This window comes from Oncorhynchus keta, chromosome 1 (assembly GCF_023373465.1).
Source record: "Oncorhynchus keta strain PuntledgeMale-10-30-2019 chromosome 1, Oket_V2, whole genome shotgun sequence".
Classification (NCBI taxonomy): domain Eukaryota; kingdom Metazoa; phylum Chordata; class Actinopteri; order Salmoniformes; family Salmonidae; genus Oncorhynchus; species Oncorhynchus keta.
Genome location: NC_068421.1, coordinates 64,498,719 through 64,514,327, shown reverse-complemented (window position 1 = coordinate 64,514,327; position 15,609 = coordinate 64,498,719). Strand labels below are relative to the sequence as shown.

Genomic DNA, 15,609 nt, shown 5'->3' with positions numbered 1-15,609 from the left:
ATGGTACCCTACAGACCAGATCAGTCTTCCACCATCCCCAGCTTTACACTGTTATACACTCTGTATGGCAACACTGTGGCTTGGTGTACTGTTGAAACCACCGAATATGATCGTTTTTCAGTCATGTATTATGTTCTATACTCAAAATACCCCACATTGAAGATATTCAGGACATCAAGAACAACTTAATCAACTTGGTTGTAGGAATTTGGTATATTGTCATGTAATGCTCCATCTATTGCATTGCCCCCAGAAATTGAAATAAAAAAAAAACATTTTTTTGAGAAACATAATTGTGCAGTATTTTACAAATGCCATTTTATTCCAGGTGAAACAAAGGCAAATTGTTGTGTTCCTTATTTTGAAAGTCCAATCTTCTCGGTCCCAAACTGAAACCAGAAGGGAAAATCAGAACAACATGATCCTCATCTGTAGAAGCATTATTTGCTCATAACAATAATTAAATAAAGTATGGTGTAAAAATACATCTAAAATCTAACTCTTTCTTATCCATGCAAAACAGTGAAAATGACTTAAACATCAAACCTCACAGGGGAGCACTTATTTGCAGCTAAATATACTTCAGTGAGTTGAGGTTCATCATTTTATTTTGAGGAGGGAAATAATGAATGAACGGTCGAATGTCACATAGCAGCTCACTTTCCCGGCTCCGCTAGGCTGACATGACATACATGGAGAACTAGGCATCATTACATGAGAGATTGTTTGCTTAGCTGAATGGATTTTTCATCTTCTCTTGTGTCGCGCTCCAGTGCTCTTCTGCACATTTTGTGCCTGCTGTTTTAAAATCCCTGACCCTATATCTGTGTGTCTCTGTGTGTGTATAGTCTTAGGTACTACTGTATATGTCATCAAGGCACAGACAAACATTTTCATTTGTTCCCACACTTATGCACACAGAAACACATACACACAGCTTTACAAAGTGACATCTTTTTCCACGGTGCTCTGGTTTGTAAGTGCTGTAGGGGGTGGGTAAAAGATCACAAGTTACATACAGGTGTACAGTAACAATTGGCAGTGTGGATTGATGTTGCCTACAGAGGGCTTGTGGTTAGGAACATGCGTGACTATTGTACCGAGCCCAGGAAAGGATGGATGGCACAGCAGCTGTGTGTATGGAAATTATTTTCTTGTTTGTTTGCTTTTTGGCTGCTAGAGAACTACCACGCTCTTAAGGACCCTAATCCCACTGGAGCGCAAGCGGAAATTCTGATAGTTTCAACAGAACCTTCAACAAAGTCTCCCGCTAAAAGTCAATTAATTCCAGGGATGATAGAGTGCATGTTGTTTTCACTCAGCTTAGACCTGAAGGAAGGACACCTGACATCAAAATAATCTTGAACTTGTTACCCTCAGGTAAATATTGGTTTATGGGTGCTCAAAAGCTTTCTCCCGTTTCATCCATTGTGTCAACAGCTGGCACAAAACAAATCTGGGTTTGCATTGGTTCTCTTTTGGAAAAAAACATAATTTGGTTTGAGCTTGTCATCTTTAGGGTGTAACAGTTCAGAAATCCAATGATGTTCCCAGACTGTTTGTAGAGGCTGTGTAGAGCTTCCTCTTGGCTCAGCTTAGCTCAACTCAGCCGGTCTCCCCAGTGTTCGTGTGGCTGTTGTGTTGTGTAGCAGCTGATGGCCTCCACACATACAGGGTATAAAAAGATGAATGAGCGCCCAGCTGGAGAGGAGAGTGAGCTGCATCAACAGCGAGGCTCTGAAACAAAAGCCAGCACGCACGTGAGATCTGAAATGTCAGGAAAGCGAATTGGACGCAAGCAACTTAGTCAAAGCAAGGTGGATTAAGGTTCTGCTCAATTTGGAGGGCTAAGAGTTTAACTTTTTGTCTGACAAGATTGATAAATCATCTTTATATGATGATACTGTAAGTATAGTCAATTACAACAGTATTGGGTCATTTGAGCCATTGCAGTCTGGTGTGATGTGGTTAGAAGTTCACTCAAAATAAAGTTGAGATTTTCTCCAGTCACGTGCAAGCATCACCCATGACTAGGTACTTGTGTTTTTGCGCAATTAAATGAGGCACTGTAATTTGATCAGTATTTCCAACATTATCCGGCTAGTGCTGTAGGTACAAAATCCTAGTAATTTGCACAAGGTGTCTCCAATCTATCAATCTATGTCTGGTTGTGCATGCGTATTTGAGTTAGGGGTGGTGTAGCTCTGCAAATCTTGATTCTACAAAGTCTATTATTTGGCGAAGAAGATTATTTGTAGATCAGTGATTCTGCTCCTCACTTTGCTCAAGCTGATCCTCTCCAACTGACTCAATCTCTGGTCATCGGAAGTTGTAAAAGTGGGGCAATTACGGGAAGTTAAAGGGGAGAGTCAATGAAACAAACCATGGAAGTATAGAGTACCACATTATGAGTCATAATACCCATAAAACCTAGCGATCAAACAAGGAAATTGTTCCAATCGCTTTTCTAACTTTTCCCCATATGGGATTTTAGAAACACTTGTAAGGGTTGTGTTTTGTGTAGGCTTACCCTGGCATGAAGTTTTTGTTAACTGTGTAAATCTCTCTCGGACAATGTAATATTAATATATTCATCTGTATTTACCCCCCCAAAAATAAAATGCTAATTTGCTGCTAATGTGGCTATCATAAAGAACTACAAATGCCATGATGATCTGGACGAGACTGCCGAATAGAGGCAAAGGTAAGAATCTCTGGATTAACTATATAATGTTAGCTACATTTAGTAATTAATAAATTGCCTATATTTCTTTAAATGGACCATTCAGTGAACTTTCTTGTGCAAGTTTTAGATTGATACAATACTTATTAGCAAAGTTGTCAGCTACAGATGACGTACAAGAGCCTGCAGGGATTTGTAGTATTGCATGAGTCTACTTTGATGCTAATTAGCATTTTCAAATCTGAGAGTAAATGGAGCCGAATATATTGATATTCACCTTGTCCGAGAGAGGTTTACATGGTTATCAAAATGTCACTCCAGGGTAAACCTACACGAAACACAGCACATATTTTAAGTGTTTCTAAAATTCCCTATGGGAAAAATGTATGGCACCTCCACTGTGGTGCTCTATGAAGAAAATAATAGGAACTCCAAGATCTAGAAAAGTGCATGAATGTCTATTAGTATAGTGATACTAATAGAAAGAACGATACAAACAAAACAACTATCTGTGCATTTGTATCATTACTTTATCTTACTGAAGCGTTCTCTAAGTTTGGCTCTAGTAAGGCTTGGCTTATATGTAGTATTCATCTTCTTCAACGAGCTGTCAGCCATCCTCTTTGGCCACTAAATTGTTTGCCCAAATATCTGCGTCTGCAGCGGATGCTCCTGGACGCCACCCAAGGCTGGTCTCTTTCTGTTTCAGGCTGTGCCCATGGAGTGTGACCCCGCGGAGGCCTGTACATTAATCATGATGTGGAGAGAGGGCCCCAGACAAGCCTGGGACATTCCTGGGACAGCTTGCCGCTGGGCAGGTGAAGCAGCCAGTCACGCCGACACTGCTGGGAGGGCAAGGTAGGGGCCAAGAAGGGTTGCTAAGGGGCTGTTCCCCACTGTGAGTTCGCCAACTGAACTCCTGACAAGTAAATAGGATGAGTAATTAGATATTATAATTTAAAGATTAATGGTGTCAAAGGAATTGTCCCCTCAACGCCTGTGCGTGTAGGCTAGCTCCTCTGAAGTTGCCCAGCTGTAGTAGCGCATTCAGTCAGTCCCAGTTTGCATTGTAAATATGACTGTGTTGATAAATCCACAGACCAACCGTCCACTCCTCCATGAGTGCTTGGATGGTTTCCAACATGTAAAACCTAGCAACAGGATTTGTCTCAGGCCTCTGAGAAAGACCAAGTGGTGTGCTGGCACACAAACCAACGACATATGGATCTTTGTTTTGCTTAGTGCATTTTGTCAGCTGGTTAGCAGAGTGGATTGCTATTCTTACTGGTTGTGCATTACAGCTATGTTTTCATGGTTTTGTATTTTTGTATGACATTTTTTGTAGATAAAAAAAGTAGTCTAATGAACAGTGTTTCCTCTAAGATTTTCTTTCAGCAGTGGTGGCAAAGTTAGATGGGGGAGGGGGGGTCCGGGGGCATGCACCACAGTGGTATTTGTTTTGTAAAACGACTGTGAGAAGGTCACTTCTGGTGACTTTTTAAAATGACATTCTACTCCAAAATGAATGAAAGTTAAATTGACACCATCTGAAATATAATGTTCCCTTTAAAAGCATTATAAGCTGTAGCCCAAATGATGCAGCATAGCGGCTTTAAATAAATAGGCTGAAGCATGGGGTTGTCCATCTTCATTTACCTCATTGAAAACCACAAAAGATTCAATGAATCAAATGCTACAAATATACAGCACGTTGTAACTTGTCACTCCAGGGTTTTTTCTGGAACGAAATGGTGGGGGTGGCAGGGAAGTGACAGTGGACATGGCCAATGGCACGGTCTCTGATTGAAAGATAGGCCCTCCTCTTGGCTGCAGAGATGAGCTGTTATACATTGTATTTCCTGCAATTCTACACATTTTTACATGGGGCGGAGAGAAAATTGTACAGTTTTGTAAAGCTAGTTTTATGCAATTCTACACATTTTGTCATGGGGCTGAGAGAAAATTGTACAGTTTTGTAAAGCTAGTTTTATGCAATTCTACACATTTTGTCATGGGGCTGAGAGAAAAAATGTCTGTTTTAAAGCAAATTTCAATTTGACACATTTCGCCATGGCTTATGCCATGTTCTTATGCTATCTGAGTGACTCAAACATTACAACAAAATCAATGGGATACCATAAACATTTTTGAATTTTAGATTCTCCCTGACAGTCCAGTTATTATTTTGGTGACTGTTAGTTCTCAGAGGATCTAATAAAAAAAAAATATATATATAGGTCCATTATCTTTTCTACATACTTTATATCTGGGTTTAGTCCTTTACACTGGAAACATTTTACCATCCCCCCACCCCCCCCCAAAATTATAACAAATTGAAAAAAGGAAACTGTTTTTGAATTCATATTTTTGGAAGTGGCAGCAACAATTTAAGTGGTGGCCCGCCACTGCTAAATTAATATGGGGGAAACACTGAATGAACTATGATCAAGTCTTGTTGTGTACACAACAAGCATGGTATTGGTGCCAACAAATTCTTGCTCACAGTTTCAGAACATGCGCTTCAGTGCATCTGGAATCTAATATGTATGTTGCTGATCCATACAGGACACTGAATAGGAGAAAGAGTTGACTGTGATTGGATAAATGCAACATTAAGCAAAGGCCTTAAAGTGCTACATTCCTTCTTAATTGATGATGACAGTTGCAATTACAAGCAACAGTCAGTCTAAGTGAAGCTGACACTCAGTTTTGTGGACACCTATTCCAGAACTCTGGTGGGCTGACCTACATAACCTCTTTGGATGGCTGCCATGTTTGATGGTGACCAGTACTTCATAACATTGTGCCTAAGCTATTTTGAGCTTTTTGTGTCTTAGCAAGTCATGGTAGAAATGAAGAATAAACATGCTCATTGTTTTGAAACACTCCCCCCCCTTCCCAACTCCTGTCTGGTGACATTATTATTGAGAATGGACCTCTCTTCAGCTCTTACACAAGTCTTGGATTGCTGCTGCCCTGAAAGGCATTAGCGTAGGACACCATTGCAGTGTGTAATTGTCGTAAAAGACGGCACACTTTTCAATGTTATGTTGGTAACTTCAATTCTTAGCTACACTGCCCAATTTAGAAACCCATGACCATAATAACAGCATCAGAGCTGACGACACTGTTTCGACTATGCAAATGTGGGAGGAAAAGTGGCGAAATCCACACCCAGCAAAATCAATACAAACATTATTCTTACATTTTCAATCTGTCTCAGCATTGTTGTATTATGTAGACATATGAAACATTGTCCAATATTATTTCCAGGTGTAAACAAAACATCTGAAGCCTGAAATGACCACTTGATTGGACTACATATCGCTACACTTGAAAATCATCTCGTGGTCTACTGTATTCTTAGTTAATCGAACGGTAATATAGCTTAGTCTAATTGTAAGTTGACATAGCAGCACGCAAACAATCCCCCTGCATGATTAGAACATTTTACATAGTTAGAACTCTAAAATGAACATTGATCAATTGCTCTCTTCATTTCTGACTACCTTGAAATAGAACCACTCATATGTTAAAATGTCTCATGCAATAATACGGTGACAAATATTGAGATTATGATCATTTTAGTAATTTTGCATAGTTGAAAGTAGCCAATACTTGAATTACCAAAATCAGTTAATGTAATGTGTTGAAATATGGGAGTAATGTGCCATGGAACAGATTAGAATTCTCCTCATTTTACACAGACCACTAGTTTCTCAGAGATTAGGTATAGTAGGCTATTTCATTCACATAGTTTGGTTTAGTATTTGTATTTTTGTATTATTTGGGTGACTTCACCTGCAATGAGCAAGATGGTCACCTTGAACAAAAGCAAGCAAGTCAAAATGCTAAATTGTATTAATCTTCACAATCAAGAATGAATGGCATTCTGTTCTTTGAGGATATACTGTATTTGTCCCTTCGTAAATGGTTGGTTGCTTTTGGTCATTGTTGTACTGGCATCAAGTTTATAAACTACTTAAGGCTTACGCTCAGTCACATTTACCTTTTTAATTTGCTATTGATTGCGATTCAACAACAGTTTCCTTTAGATTGCTGACCACTTGATGAAATTACCGTTATTTGCACAATAAGGAGCCGAGTAAAGGCCTGTGTTTTGAAGTTTATGTCAATAAGGTTAGAGTGAGGTCATCCTCTTTGATGCCTGTCTGGGGTAGGATGCTGTACTCCCCAGCTCATAAAGAGAGAACACTATGGACAGAAGCAAGAGGTCAGGAGAATGACCCCCCTTCTCACAGAAATCACTAAAGCAATACTCTCAGCTACAGTCAGTCACCACAAGACAGTTTATGCCATATTTAAAGTCTCTGCCACTTGCCACTCATGAATACGTCCAAATGCACAGCTTTGAACAAGTTGTCAACATAACCAGAGTTGTGCCATTATTAGTGTTAATCATGTTGACAAGTTGACAGGCCATCACAGTTTTCTCTATTCACCATGTTGATTTCTAGAATCCTTAACCCCCTTCCTGTGCTCATCTGCAGCAGTGTGTATTGTCTGTGTTACTTTTTTGAAATGAGCGCTTGTATTGAGAGATGAAAGAGGAAAGATTGAGCTGCCTCGCCCTCCGGTTGTTCTGAAACATGGAATAGTCAGCGTTTGCTCACCTGGTCATACAGTGGGTTCCCAGGCATTAGCAAACAAAGAGGGGCTCTGGGAGCAGAGCAGACATGCGTAACAGCTGTCCATCGTAGACAGCGCTGTGCAACAGATCCAGCCAGGGACCTCGCCCTGTTTCCCTGTTCCGCTCCAGAGAGACTCCTGCCTGCCTCACTGCAGTCAGCTGCACAGGCGTGGCTCCTCTGTTCCTCTCGCACAGAGTGGATCTCACAGAGCCACCTAATAACTGCTGTAAAACTTCAACAATAGCCTGGTGTCTATTTTCTTAAATCACTGAACACAACAGGCACTTATTAGAGATGGGCTTCTATTTCCTTAATGTACACAGTTTTTGCTCATTTGCATAGTTAATTGTTTAATTCTAGCATTCACTTCCAGTATTTGAAAGTGAATTTTATAATGTTATAATTTACACACTGCATCACATTTATTTTGTTTTAGTATGTCTCTATTTCTGTTTTATTTATTTTTATTGACAGAATAATTATTTTCACAGCATTTTCTTACTTTTGCCACTAGAGGGTGATTGAACGATTTCTGGGGGTCTGTGCTTACGAAGTTGTTGACTGTTTTTGTGCTTGCCAGTTAGCTAGCAGTTTTCAGCTCTTAGCACCCAATGGCTAGCAGATTCATACTGGCAATAAAAACAGATGATTGTCATAATTTGAGTCATTACTGAATTATTATATATAACAAATCAAACATTAAACCTCATAAACAATTCATGGTATTTCATGGTAACCTAGTAAACAATTCATTTAGATCCAGCATTTATTTTCTGAAATGTGTACCGTTGCCCGGCTATTAAAAGGGTCAGGCGGCTGTTTGAAATCGGCGTTTAATTGAAATTATGACTGAATTTTGGGGCGGGATTTTGCCCATCTTATTAAAGTGTTTCCTCTTAAGGATTGTTCGTAGTTAGTCAGGTGTACATATTTAAAGTACTTACTTTATTCTGACACAAGCAAGACCTATAGTCTGAGCCAGAGAGCGAGCTAGTCAGATCCTCATCAGGTTACTCTGAGGATGTAGCTTTATACAGACTGAATTGTTGTGGTGTGTTAGTATCAAAAGTCGCAGGTCTGATCTGTACCCACTCACTTTAGTTCAGAGACCCTTATGACTTTGGCAGGTGTTTGTGTGTGGTGGTATATTTGTTATGTTGCCTCACATGCACTACAAACACAAGGGGACTGATATTAAGAATGAACTACACAGATTTGTACTGGGCTAGCTTAAATTGTATCTACTGGGTGTGTGTCTGCTTACTACTTTGATCTGAGTCAAACAACACTTGGTAAGACTTTGCGGGTTGGTTGGCTTTTGGACATAACCTCTGCTTCCGTTGTGCAAGAAATCCTGCAGTCTGATTGGTTTCCAATTGTGAACGCACCTCCAAGACATCATGAGTAGTAACTGACTTTTTATGACCAATTGGCCTCCTCACAAAGTGGGTGGGAGAGCCTCACAATAGAGCTTCCTTTTTTTTACCAGGAATTGCTCAGTGATGTGTGTATACTACATACAAAAAAAGCAATAGGCCTGGCTTTGGAGGCTAGAGTAGAGCTTGTAGAAGTCAGAGAGAGTTGCTTCCTCTCCTGATTCTCCTCGTACAGGGAATAGTGAAAAACAACCATGTGGAGAAAGTCATTTATTTGGAGTATGACCAGCAGCAGTACCCTTGTCCTGCTGCTGTATTTATATTTTTCAGATTGATCGATGTCCGCTAACTCAAATAATGTCACTTGCAAAAGCTTGGAATTGGTTCTGTGATTAAAGGGCCTTAATGGCAGTTTAAACATCCTAATGGAATAATCAACCAGGATCAAGAAACAGCTTTAAACTGTAACCATGTTGTAAATGATACTGTTGAGCAACAAACTATTTGCATATCAAGCATCAGCCTTTACATGCAGTACCTCCCTGTTGACTGTACTGTGTGCTTACGTGAATAGTGTGTGTTAATGGCCTGAATAAAGCAGGGACTCCACACAGCCTAAGGGCTTTATAGAAGTCTGTGATTGCCTTTAGGCTCCCTTGGTTACGTTTTTAATGCTGGTCAATAAAGTGTTCTCCAGGGAGAGGTGTGAAGTAGTAATTGCGTCTCTTCATTGGGTGTGAAGAGAAACATGGGCCCTAACAAGGTTATTCACATGGTCATCCACAAATGACCCCTCAGAGGCCCATCTTTAAGCCTCAGCACCACTCATAAAGGCCAATCACGTGAGGAATTTCCTGTTCACGGTAGCCCTTAACAGCTGGGAAGAAAAGCAGGGGACTTGTGAAAGGGGAGCTCCCAGTGGGGAGGGGGTTTATTATTTTTAAGCTGATCTAAACACCTGTGCCACCCCCCACTCCTCTGTTACCTCCCTCTTTACTCCCCATTCTCACCCACCCCCCCAGTAGACACCTTTTACTGACGTGAATACACAGCAATTTGTCGACAAACTTTTTAATGAGTTGGCCCAGATCAGTGAGTAAGCTTATTAGTGTCTGGTTTGATATTGGTGACATCATGTGAATGGTGTGTAATACTGTTCCTCCCTCCCTCTCAGTATAAACCTCCCTCCCTCCTCTAATCCCTGATTGGAATGGCAGGATGGTTGGGCTACATCAGACCTTGTTTGCAATGCCACACATATAGTAGAGAGAAACATGGTGTAGTTTCAGTTTCATCACGGATGAGCTTCAATAAAAATGAACGCCATTTTTTTGTACACTTTTAAGTAGTTGACAATTGCAATTAAATTGTACATCTAGTGCATTATCTGTTTATGGTATTGTGATGGACTTAACGGTGGCTATTAATAGACAATCAGCAGCAAACCTGTGATTATGAGATTCGAGACGTTTCTTCATATGCAAAAGTAGAAATCTACTTTCAACCTAATCCACTTCATTCCACTGTGTTCCTGATCCAGCAGGTTGCAGCAGTGATGTGTCTGTCAGTCTGTCTCTGCACAGACGGATGTTCCTGCCTGGCCAGACTCCGGCTGCCTCTTTCTCTTTTCCTCCTTTGCTGAAGCCACTGCCTCATTGCTATGCACTGCACGCACAGCCAAGCGTATGTTGATCCACAGGACTTGGGAAAGAGAAAGCAGGGGGAGTGGGTGGGACCTTACCATTCATTCCATCTTCTCATTTACATTGTAACCGTCAAAGCAAAGCCTGGCTGTTTTTCGCCAACGCTGGTCACTCTAGATATGAATATGGTCCATAGTCCTGCTACCAGGGGTCCCGGGGGAGGGGAGTTCCACTATCTTAGGTTGAGAGACACTTAAACTGTTGTGAATGATCATGAAAAAGCTACGATTTTGAAGACAGTTTTACTACCAAGCTGCCCAGTATAACCAGAGCACTTTTGGAACCTCCACTCCAACCCCCTTACAGCCAGCCCCCCTCACCTCCAACACCCCCTTACTGCCAGCCCCCCTCACCTCCAACACCCCCTTACAGCCAGCCCCCCTCACCTCCAACACCCCCTTACAGCCAGCCCCCTCACCTCCAACCCCCCCTTACAGCCAGCCCCCCTCACCTCCAACACCCCCATCCAGCCAGCCCCCTCACCTCCAACACCCCCTTACAGCCAGCCCCCTTACCTCCAACCCCCTTACAGCCAGCCCCCTTACCTCCAACCCCCCTTACAGCCAGCCCCCTCACCTCCAACACGCCCTTACAGCCAGCCCCTTACCTACAACCCCCCTTTACAATCAGCCTCACTTAAAACTAGCCCCCCTTACCTACAACCCCCCCTTACAACCAGCCCCCCTTACCCCCCTTATCGCCAACCCCTCCTTACTGCCAGACCCTTACCACCAACCCCCTTATCTCCAACCCCCCTTACCTCCAACCACCATACCAGCCTCATTCATGCCTTATTTCTCAGTCCTCTTTCTTTCTTTCTTTCTTTTCTTCCATTTGAGGAGGACTGTGTCTATAGAAAAATGAATGTTCTTGTTTCAGATGGCAGTGGAGGTGAAAATGGTCTGTTAACAAGCAGGTGCATGGGCCCTAAGCAGCTGTTTTTGGTACTCAAGACGAGGCGGCCTGGCTGCCTCAAGCACTCATGTAATCCTCTCATGCAATTCACACTGTAATTGCTGAGATACAAGCTGCCAGGGCCCAATTTCTCCCCCTCCAATAACAGTGTCCTCAGCAAACACAGACCTCTGCATTAATTGAGAGAGAGAGTGTATAGTCTGTGAGTTCCCTTCTTGAGGTACCGGCATCGTCAACAACTTGAGCTGAAGTCTGGCGGATAGGCTACGGGCGGTGTGGGTTATTGTCTAGCATAGTGCTCTTCCCTTCTAAGGCCTCGGTTGAGCTGTGTCTGCCTCTATCTCATCGTTTCATCAGCCACACAGGTTTCTTTTATACCCCTCTACAGGAAAAATACAGTTTTATTCTGTCTGAACTGAACATGTCTTTAAAAAAACATTGTAGTTTCATATGCTGTATTATAAATAGGCTTTGTTTAATTTACTTTATATAATATGTGCATATGGAAATTATATTTCTGTACATGTTTAAATAGACAGGGAAAACCTTTTTGGATTCAACAGGTTGTTTTGTTTGAGGAGATGTGGTCTGGAATATCCTAATATTCCATGCATCTGCAGTAAGACTCCCAGGAACAGTTGGGTTGAGGGATGGATGGGATGCTTCACTGAGTTTTCTGTGACCATTTCAGTTTACTTATCCCAGAAGCTGAATGGACCAATCAAAAGAACGCTCAGTGTGTCGTGTGGTGTGGGTTAAGTTGTTTTCCAATGCCATGAATACTTTTGGGGGATTTAGCTCTTGGCCCCTGAAAGTAAAGGAATGCGCTTGCTCGCAAAGGGGGCTGTGGTGGATTTAAGCTGCTGTCCCCATCGCTAAAACCAAATTCTTTTGCCCCTCGCGAGGTCCCCCCAGGGATGACACAGCTCATTGATGCGTCTCTCTCATTACCATTTTACCAGCTCGCCTCACTCATTTCACAAGCAATCTGTCATGAGAAAAATGGAAGAATGTGCTCCATTTGCACAACTTATTTCTTGTTCCTCAGTTGGTCATTTTAATCTGCCCCAGCCTATTCAATTTTCCCAGGGAAATCACAGAAATCATATCAAACCAAGGGGAAGACTCCATTTTAAGGATGTAGAGAAAAAGGGATGGAAAGAAGGCAAGAGAGAGGCGGTAAAGTGAGAGAAGAAGAAAAGACCCAGGGCTACGGTGCTCATATCAGCATACAACTTTTTTCTATGGGCTACAACACTTTTTGCTTGATTGGTTCTGAATAGACAGTGATGCTGTTTAAAAAGTAGATGTTACTTTGCACTGTATCATTAGTATCACAATAATATAAACAATACAATTGTCAAGGTACAATCATCCTTCATTAGCAATATGCTACCAGAATAGTTTCTTATGTTTGACTTTTGTGAATGATGGTGCCTCAACATATGACCCGGGTCACATTTCCATTTGAAGAGATGTGTGTTGGTTAACAAGATCATTAGAAGATGATCTGCTTCAAACTGCTCTGCTGATCAATAACCACCTTTACAGATAATCCACCATACCAAAGTGAAAACGTAGGTTAGACGTTTGGATTCAATTAACTTTTTTGACTTGATGTTGATTTTATGATCAAGGTGGCAAATGTATACATTTGTAATGTAATTTTTGTCCAATTTGACATTGGATTTATTGTTATAGGGCCATTATTATTTCTTATCAAGGTCACCGAATGAAAAGACTTTGTACATAATTCAAAGCTTATGAAAACAGACCATGGTTGGCTGATCCCTCAAAATAATAGACTGTCTTCCCAGCCTCTCGAGTGGGTTAGTGCTGATCAGAGTGCAATTTCATTAATAATAGTTAATTGATTTAGCCTTTGAGGGGGGCTGCTGTGTCTCCCTCTAGTCCCTGCCTACCTGCGGTGCTGATGGGAAACTGTTGTCTAATCCAACACTACATCCAGCTCATTTTTAGATGATGGGATCCTCTTTTATCTTACCTCTTTGGGAGGCAAGGAGCAATCTTCTTTTAACAGGCATCTCCACACTGAGCGTGTGACAGACAGACACACACACACACACACACACACACACACACACACACATAGACCTGATTAATGGCCGCTAATTAGCAATGTTAATGACCAGGTGTCCGAAAACAAGCCAGCTTCTCTCAGCATGGAGGGGCTTCTCATTGAAGGCCTGCAAATCCATTCCAAGTGACCCCTTCCCCTCAGCTGGCAGCCCCCGATGCGCAGCCCTCTCATTACCTCAGAGAGCGGCTCAGAGGGAGGCCAGGGCCTGAGAGCCGGCCGCGTTCCCATTTCCACCCAGGCTTGTATTAATTAAGATCAGGATTTGCCAAGATTGTTGGGGTACACTTTGGGAGCAGAGGGAAGGTTGGTGGAGGAGGTTCAGCAGGAGGAGGTTCAGCAGGAGGAGGTTCAGCAGGAGGAGGTTCAGCAGGAGGAGGTTCAGCAGGAGGAGGTTCAGCAGGAGGAGGCTGTTGAGTGTTAACCCATTCTGTAGTGTGTCCCGGCCATGTCGTATCCCCCAGCCCCCTGCAACGTTGTCCAGTCAACAAGTGCAGTGAAACAAACAAGCCTCCCATATTAGAATGTCGTTATCTTGGGGGACGTCTGGCTGTTAGGGCTGCCACAGGGAACCCCTTTAAAATACCATTTTCACCTTCAAATTATATTTCCCATATACATTGCATTCAGGCCCCTTGACTTTTCCGGTTTCCATCCGGCTTATCCGGTTTCCATTGATCATCCTTGAGATGTTTCTACAACTTGATTGGAGTCCACCTGTAGTAAATTCAATTGATTGGGCATGATTTGGAAAGGCACACACTTGTCTATATTAAGTCACACAGTTGACAGTGCATGTCAGAGCAAAAAACAAGCCATGAGGGATTGTGTCGAGGCACAGAACTGGGGAAGGGTACCAAAACATTTCTTTAGCATTGAAGGTCCCCAAGAACACAGTGGCCTTCATCATTCTTAAATGGAAGAAGTTTGTAACCACCAAGACTCTTCCTAGAGCTGGCTTCCCAGCCAATCTGAGCAATCGGGGGAGAAGGGCCTTGGTCAGGGAGGTGACTAAGAACCCGATGGTCACCCTGAAAGAGCTCCAGAGTTTCTCTGTGAAGATGGAAGACCCTTCCAGAAAAACAACCATCTCTGCAGCACTCCACCAATCAGGCATTTATGGTAGAGTGGCCAGACAGCAGCAACTCCTCAGTAAAAGGCACATGACAGCCTGCTTGGAGTTTGCCAAAAGGCACCTAAAGGGCTCTCATACCATGAGAAACAAGATTCTCTAGTCTGATGAAACCAAGGTTGAACTTGAAGAAAACCTGCTCCAGAGCTCTCAGGACCTTAGACTGGCGAAGGTTCATCTTGCAACAGGACAACGACCCTAAGCACACAGCCAAGACAAAGCCGGAGTGGCTTTGGGTCAAGTCTCAGAATGTCCTTGAGTAGCCCGGACTTGAACCCGATTGATCATCTCTGGAGAGACCTGAAAATAGCTGTGCAACGACACACCCCATCCAAACTGACAGCGCTTGAGAGGATCTGCAGAGAAGAATGGGAGAAACTCCGCAAATACAGGTGTGCCAAGCTTGTAGCGTCATACCCAAGAAGACTCCAGGCTGTAATCACTGCCAAAGGTGCTTCAACAAAGTACTGAGTAAAGGGTCTGAATACTTATGTAAATGTCATATTTCTAAAAACCTGTTTTTGCTCTGTCATTATGGGGTGTTGCTTACAGATTGATAAGGAAAAATAACAATTGAATCAATGTTTTTTAAATATGGCTGTAAACGTACCAAAATGTGGAGAAAGTGAAGGTGTCTGAATACTTTCCGAATGCACTGTATGAATATGATATTTTGATTTCCTTGAGTAAATCTGATATGGTCCACTAAGACTACTCTTGCTATGAAGGCTGAATCAAATGTATTTATAAAGCCCTTCTTACATCAGCTGATGTCACAAAGTGCTGTACAGAATTTAAGAGCTGGATTTACTATACAATTACATTTTTTAATTTTACCTTTATTTAACTAGGCAAGTTAGTTAAGAACAAATCCATTCTCTGCCTAGGAACAGTGGGCTAACTGCCTGTTCAGGGGCAGAACGACAGATTTGTCAGCTCGGGGATTGTGAATTTGCAACCTTTCGGTTACTAGTCCAACTCTCTAACCACTAGGCTACCCTGCCGCCCCAGTTTACCTTCTGGCTCTTTGTTAGTCTCACAACATGTGAA

The 15,609-nt window shown here is 42.2% G+C and overlaps 1 long non-coding RNA gene across 2 annotated transcripts in view; it reads left to right on the top strand.

Annotated features, from left to right (window-relative positions):
• The first annotated feature begins 2,244 nt into the window (after window positions 1-2,244).
• The window catches only part of LOC118390875 (uncharacterized), a 141,066-nt gene continuing 127,701 nt past the window's right edge, over window positions 2,245-15,609 (top strand). For both annotated transcript variants that reach the window (XR_008060802.1, XR_004827033.2), the window contains exons 1-2: window positions 2,245-2,704; window positions 3,393-3,541. This is a non-coding gene — a long non-coding RNA (uncharacterized LOC118390875). The remainder of the gene's footprint in view (window positions 2,705-3,392; window positions 3,542-15,609) is intronic.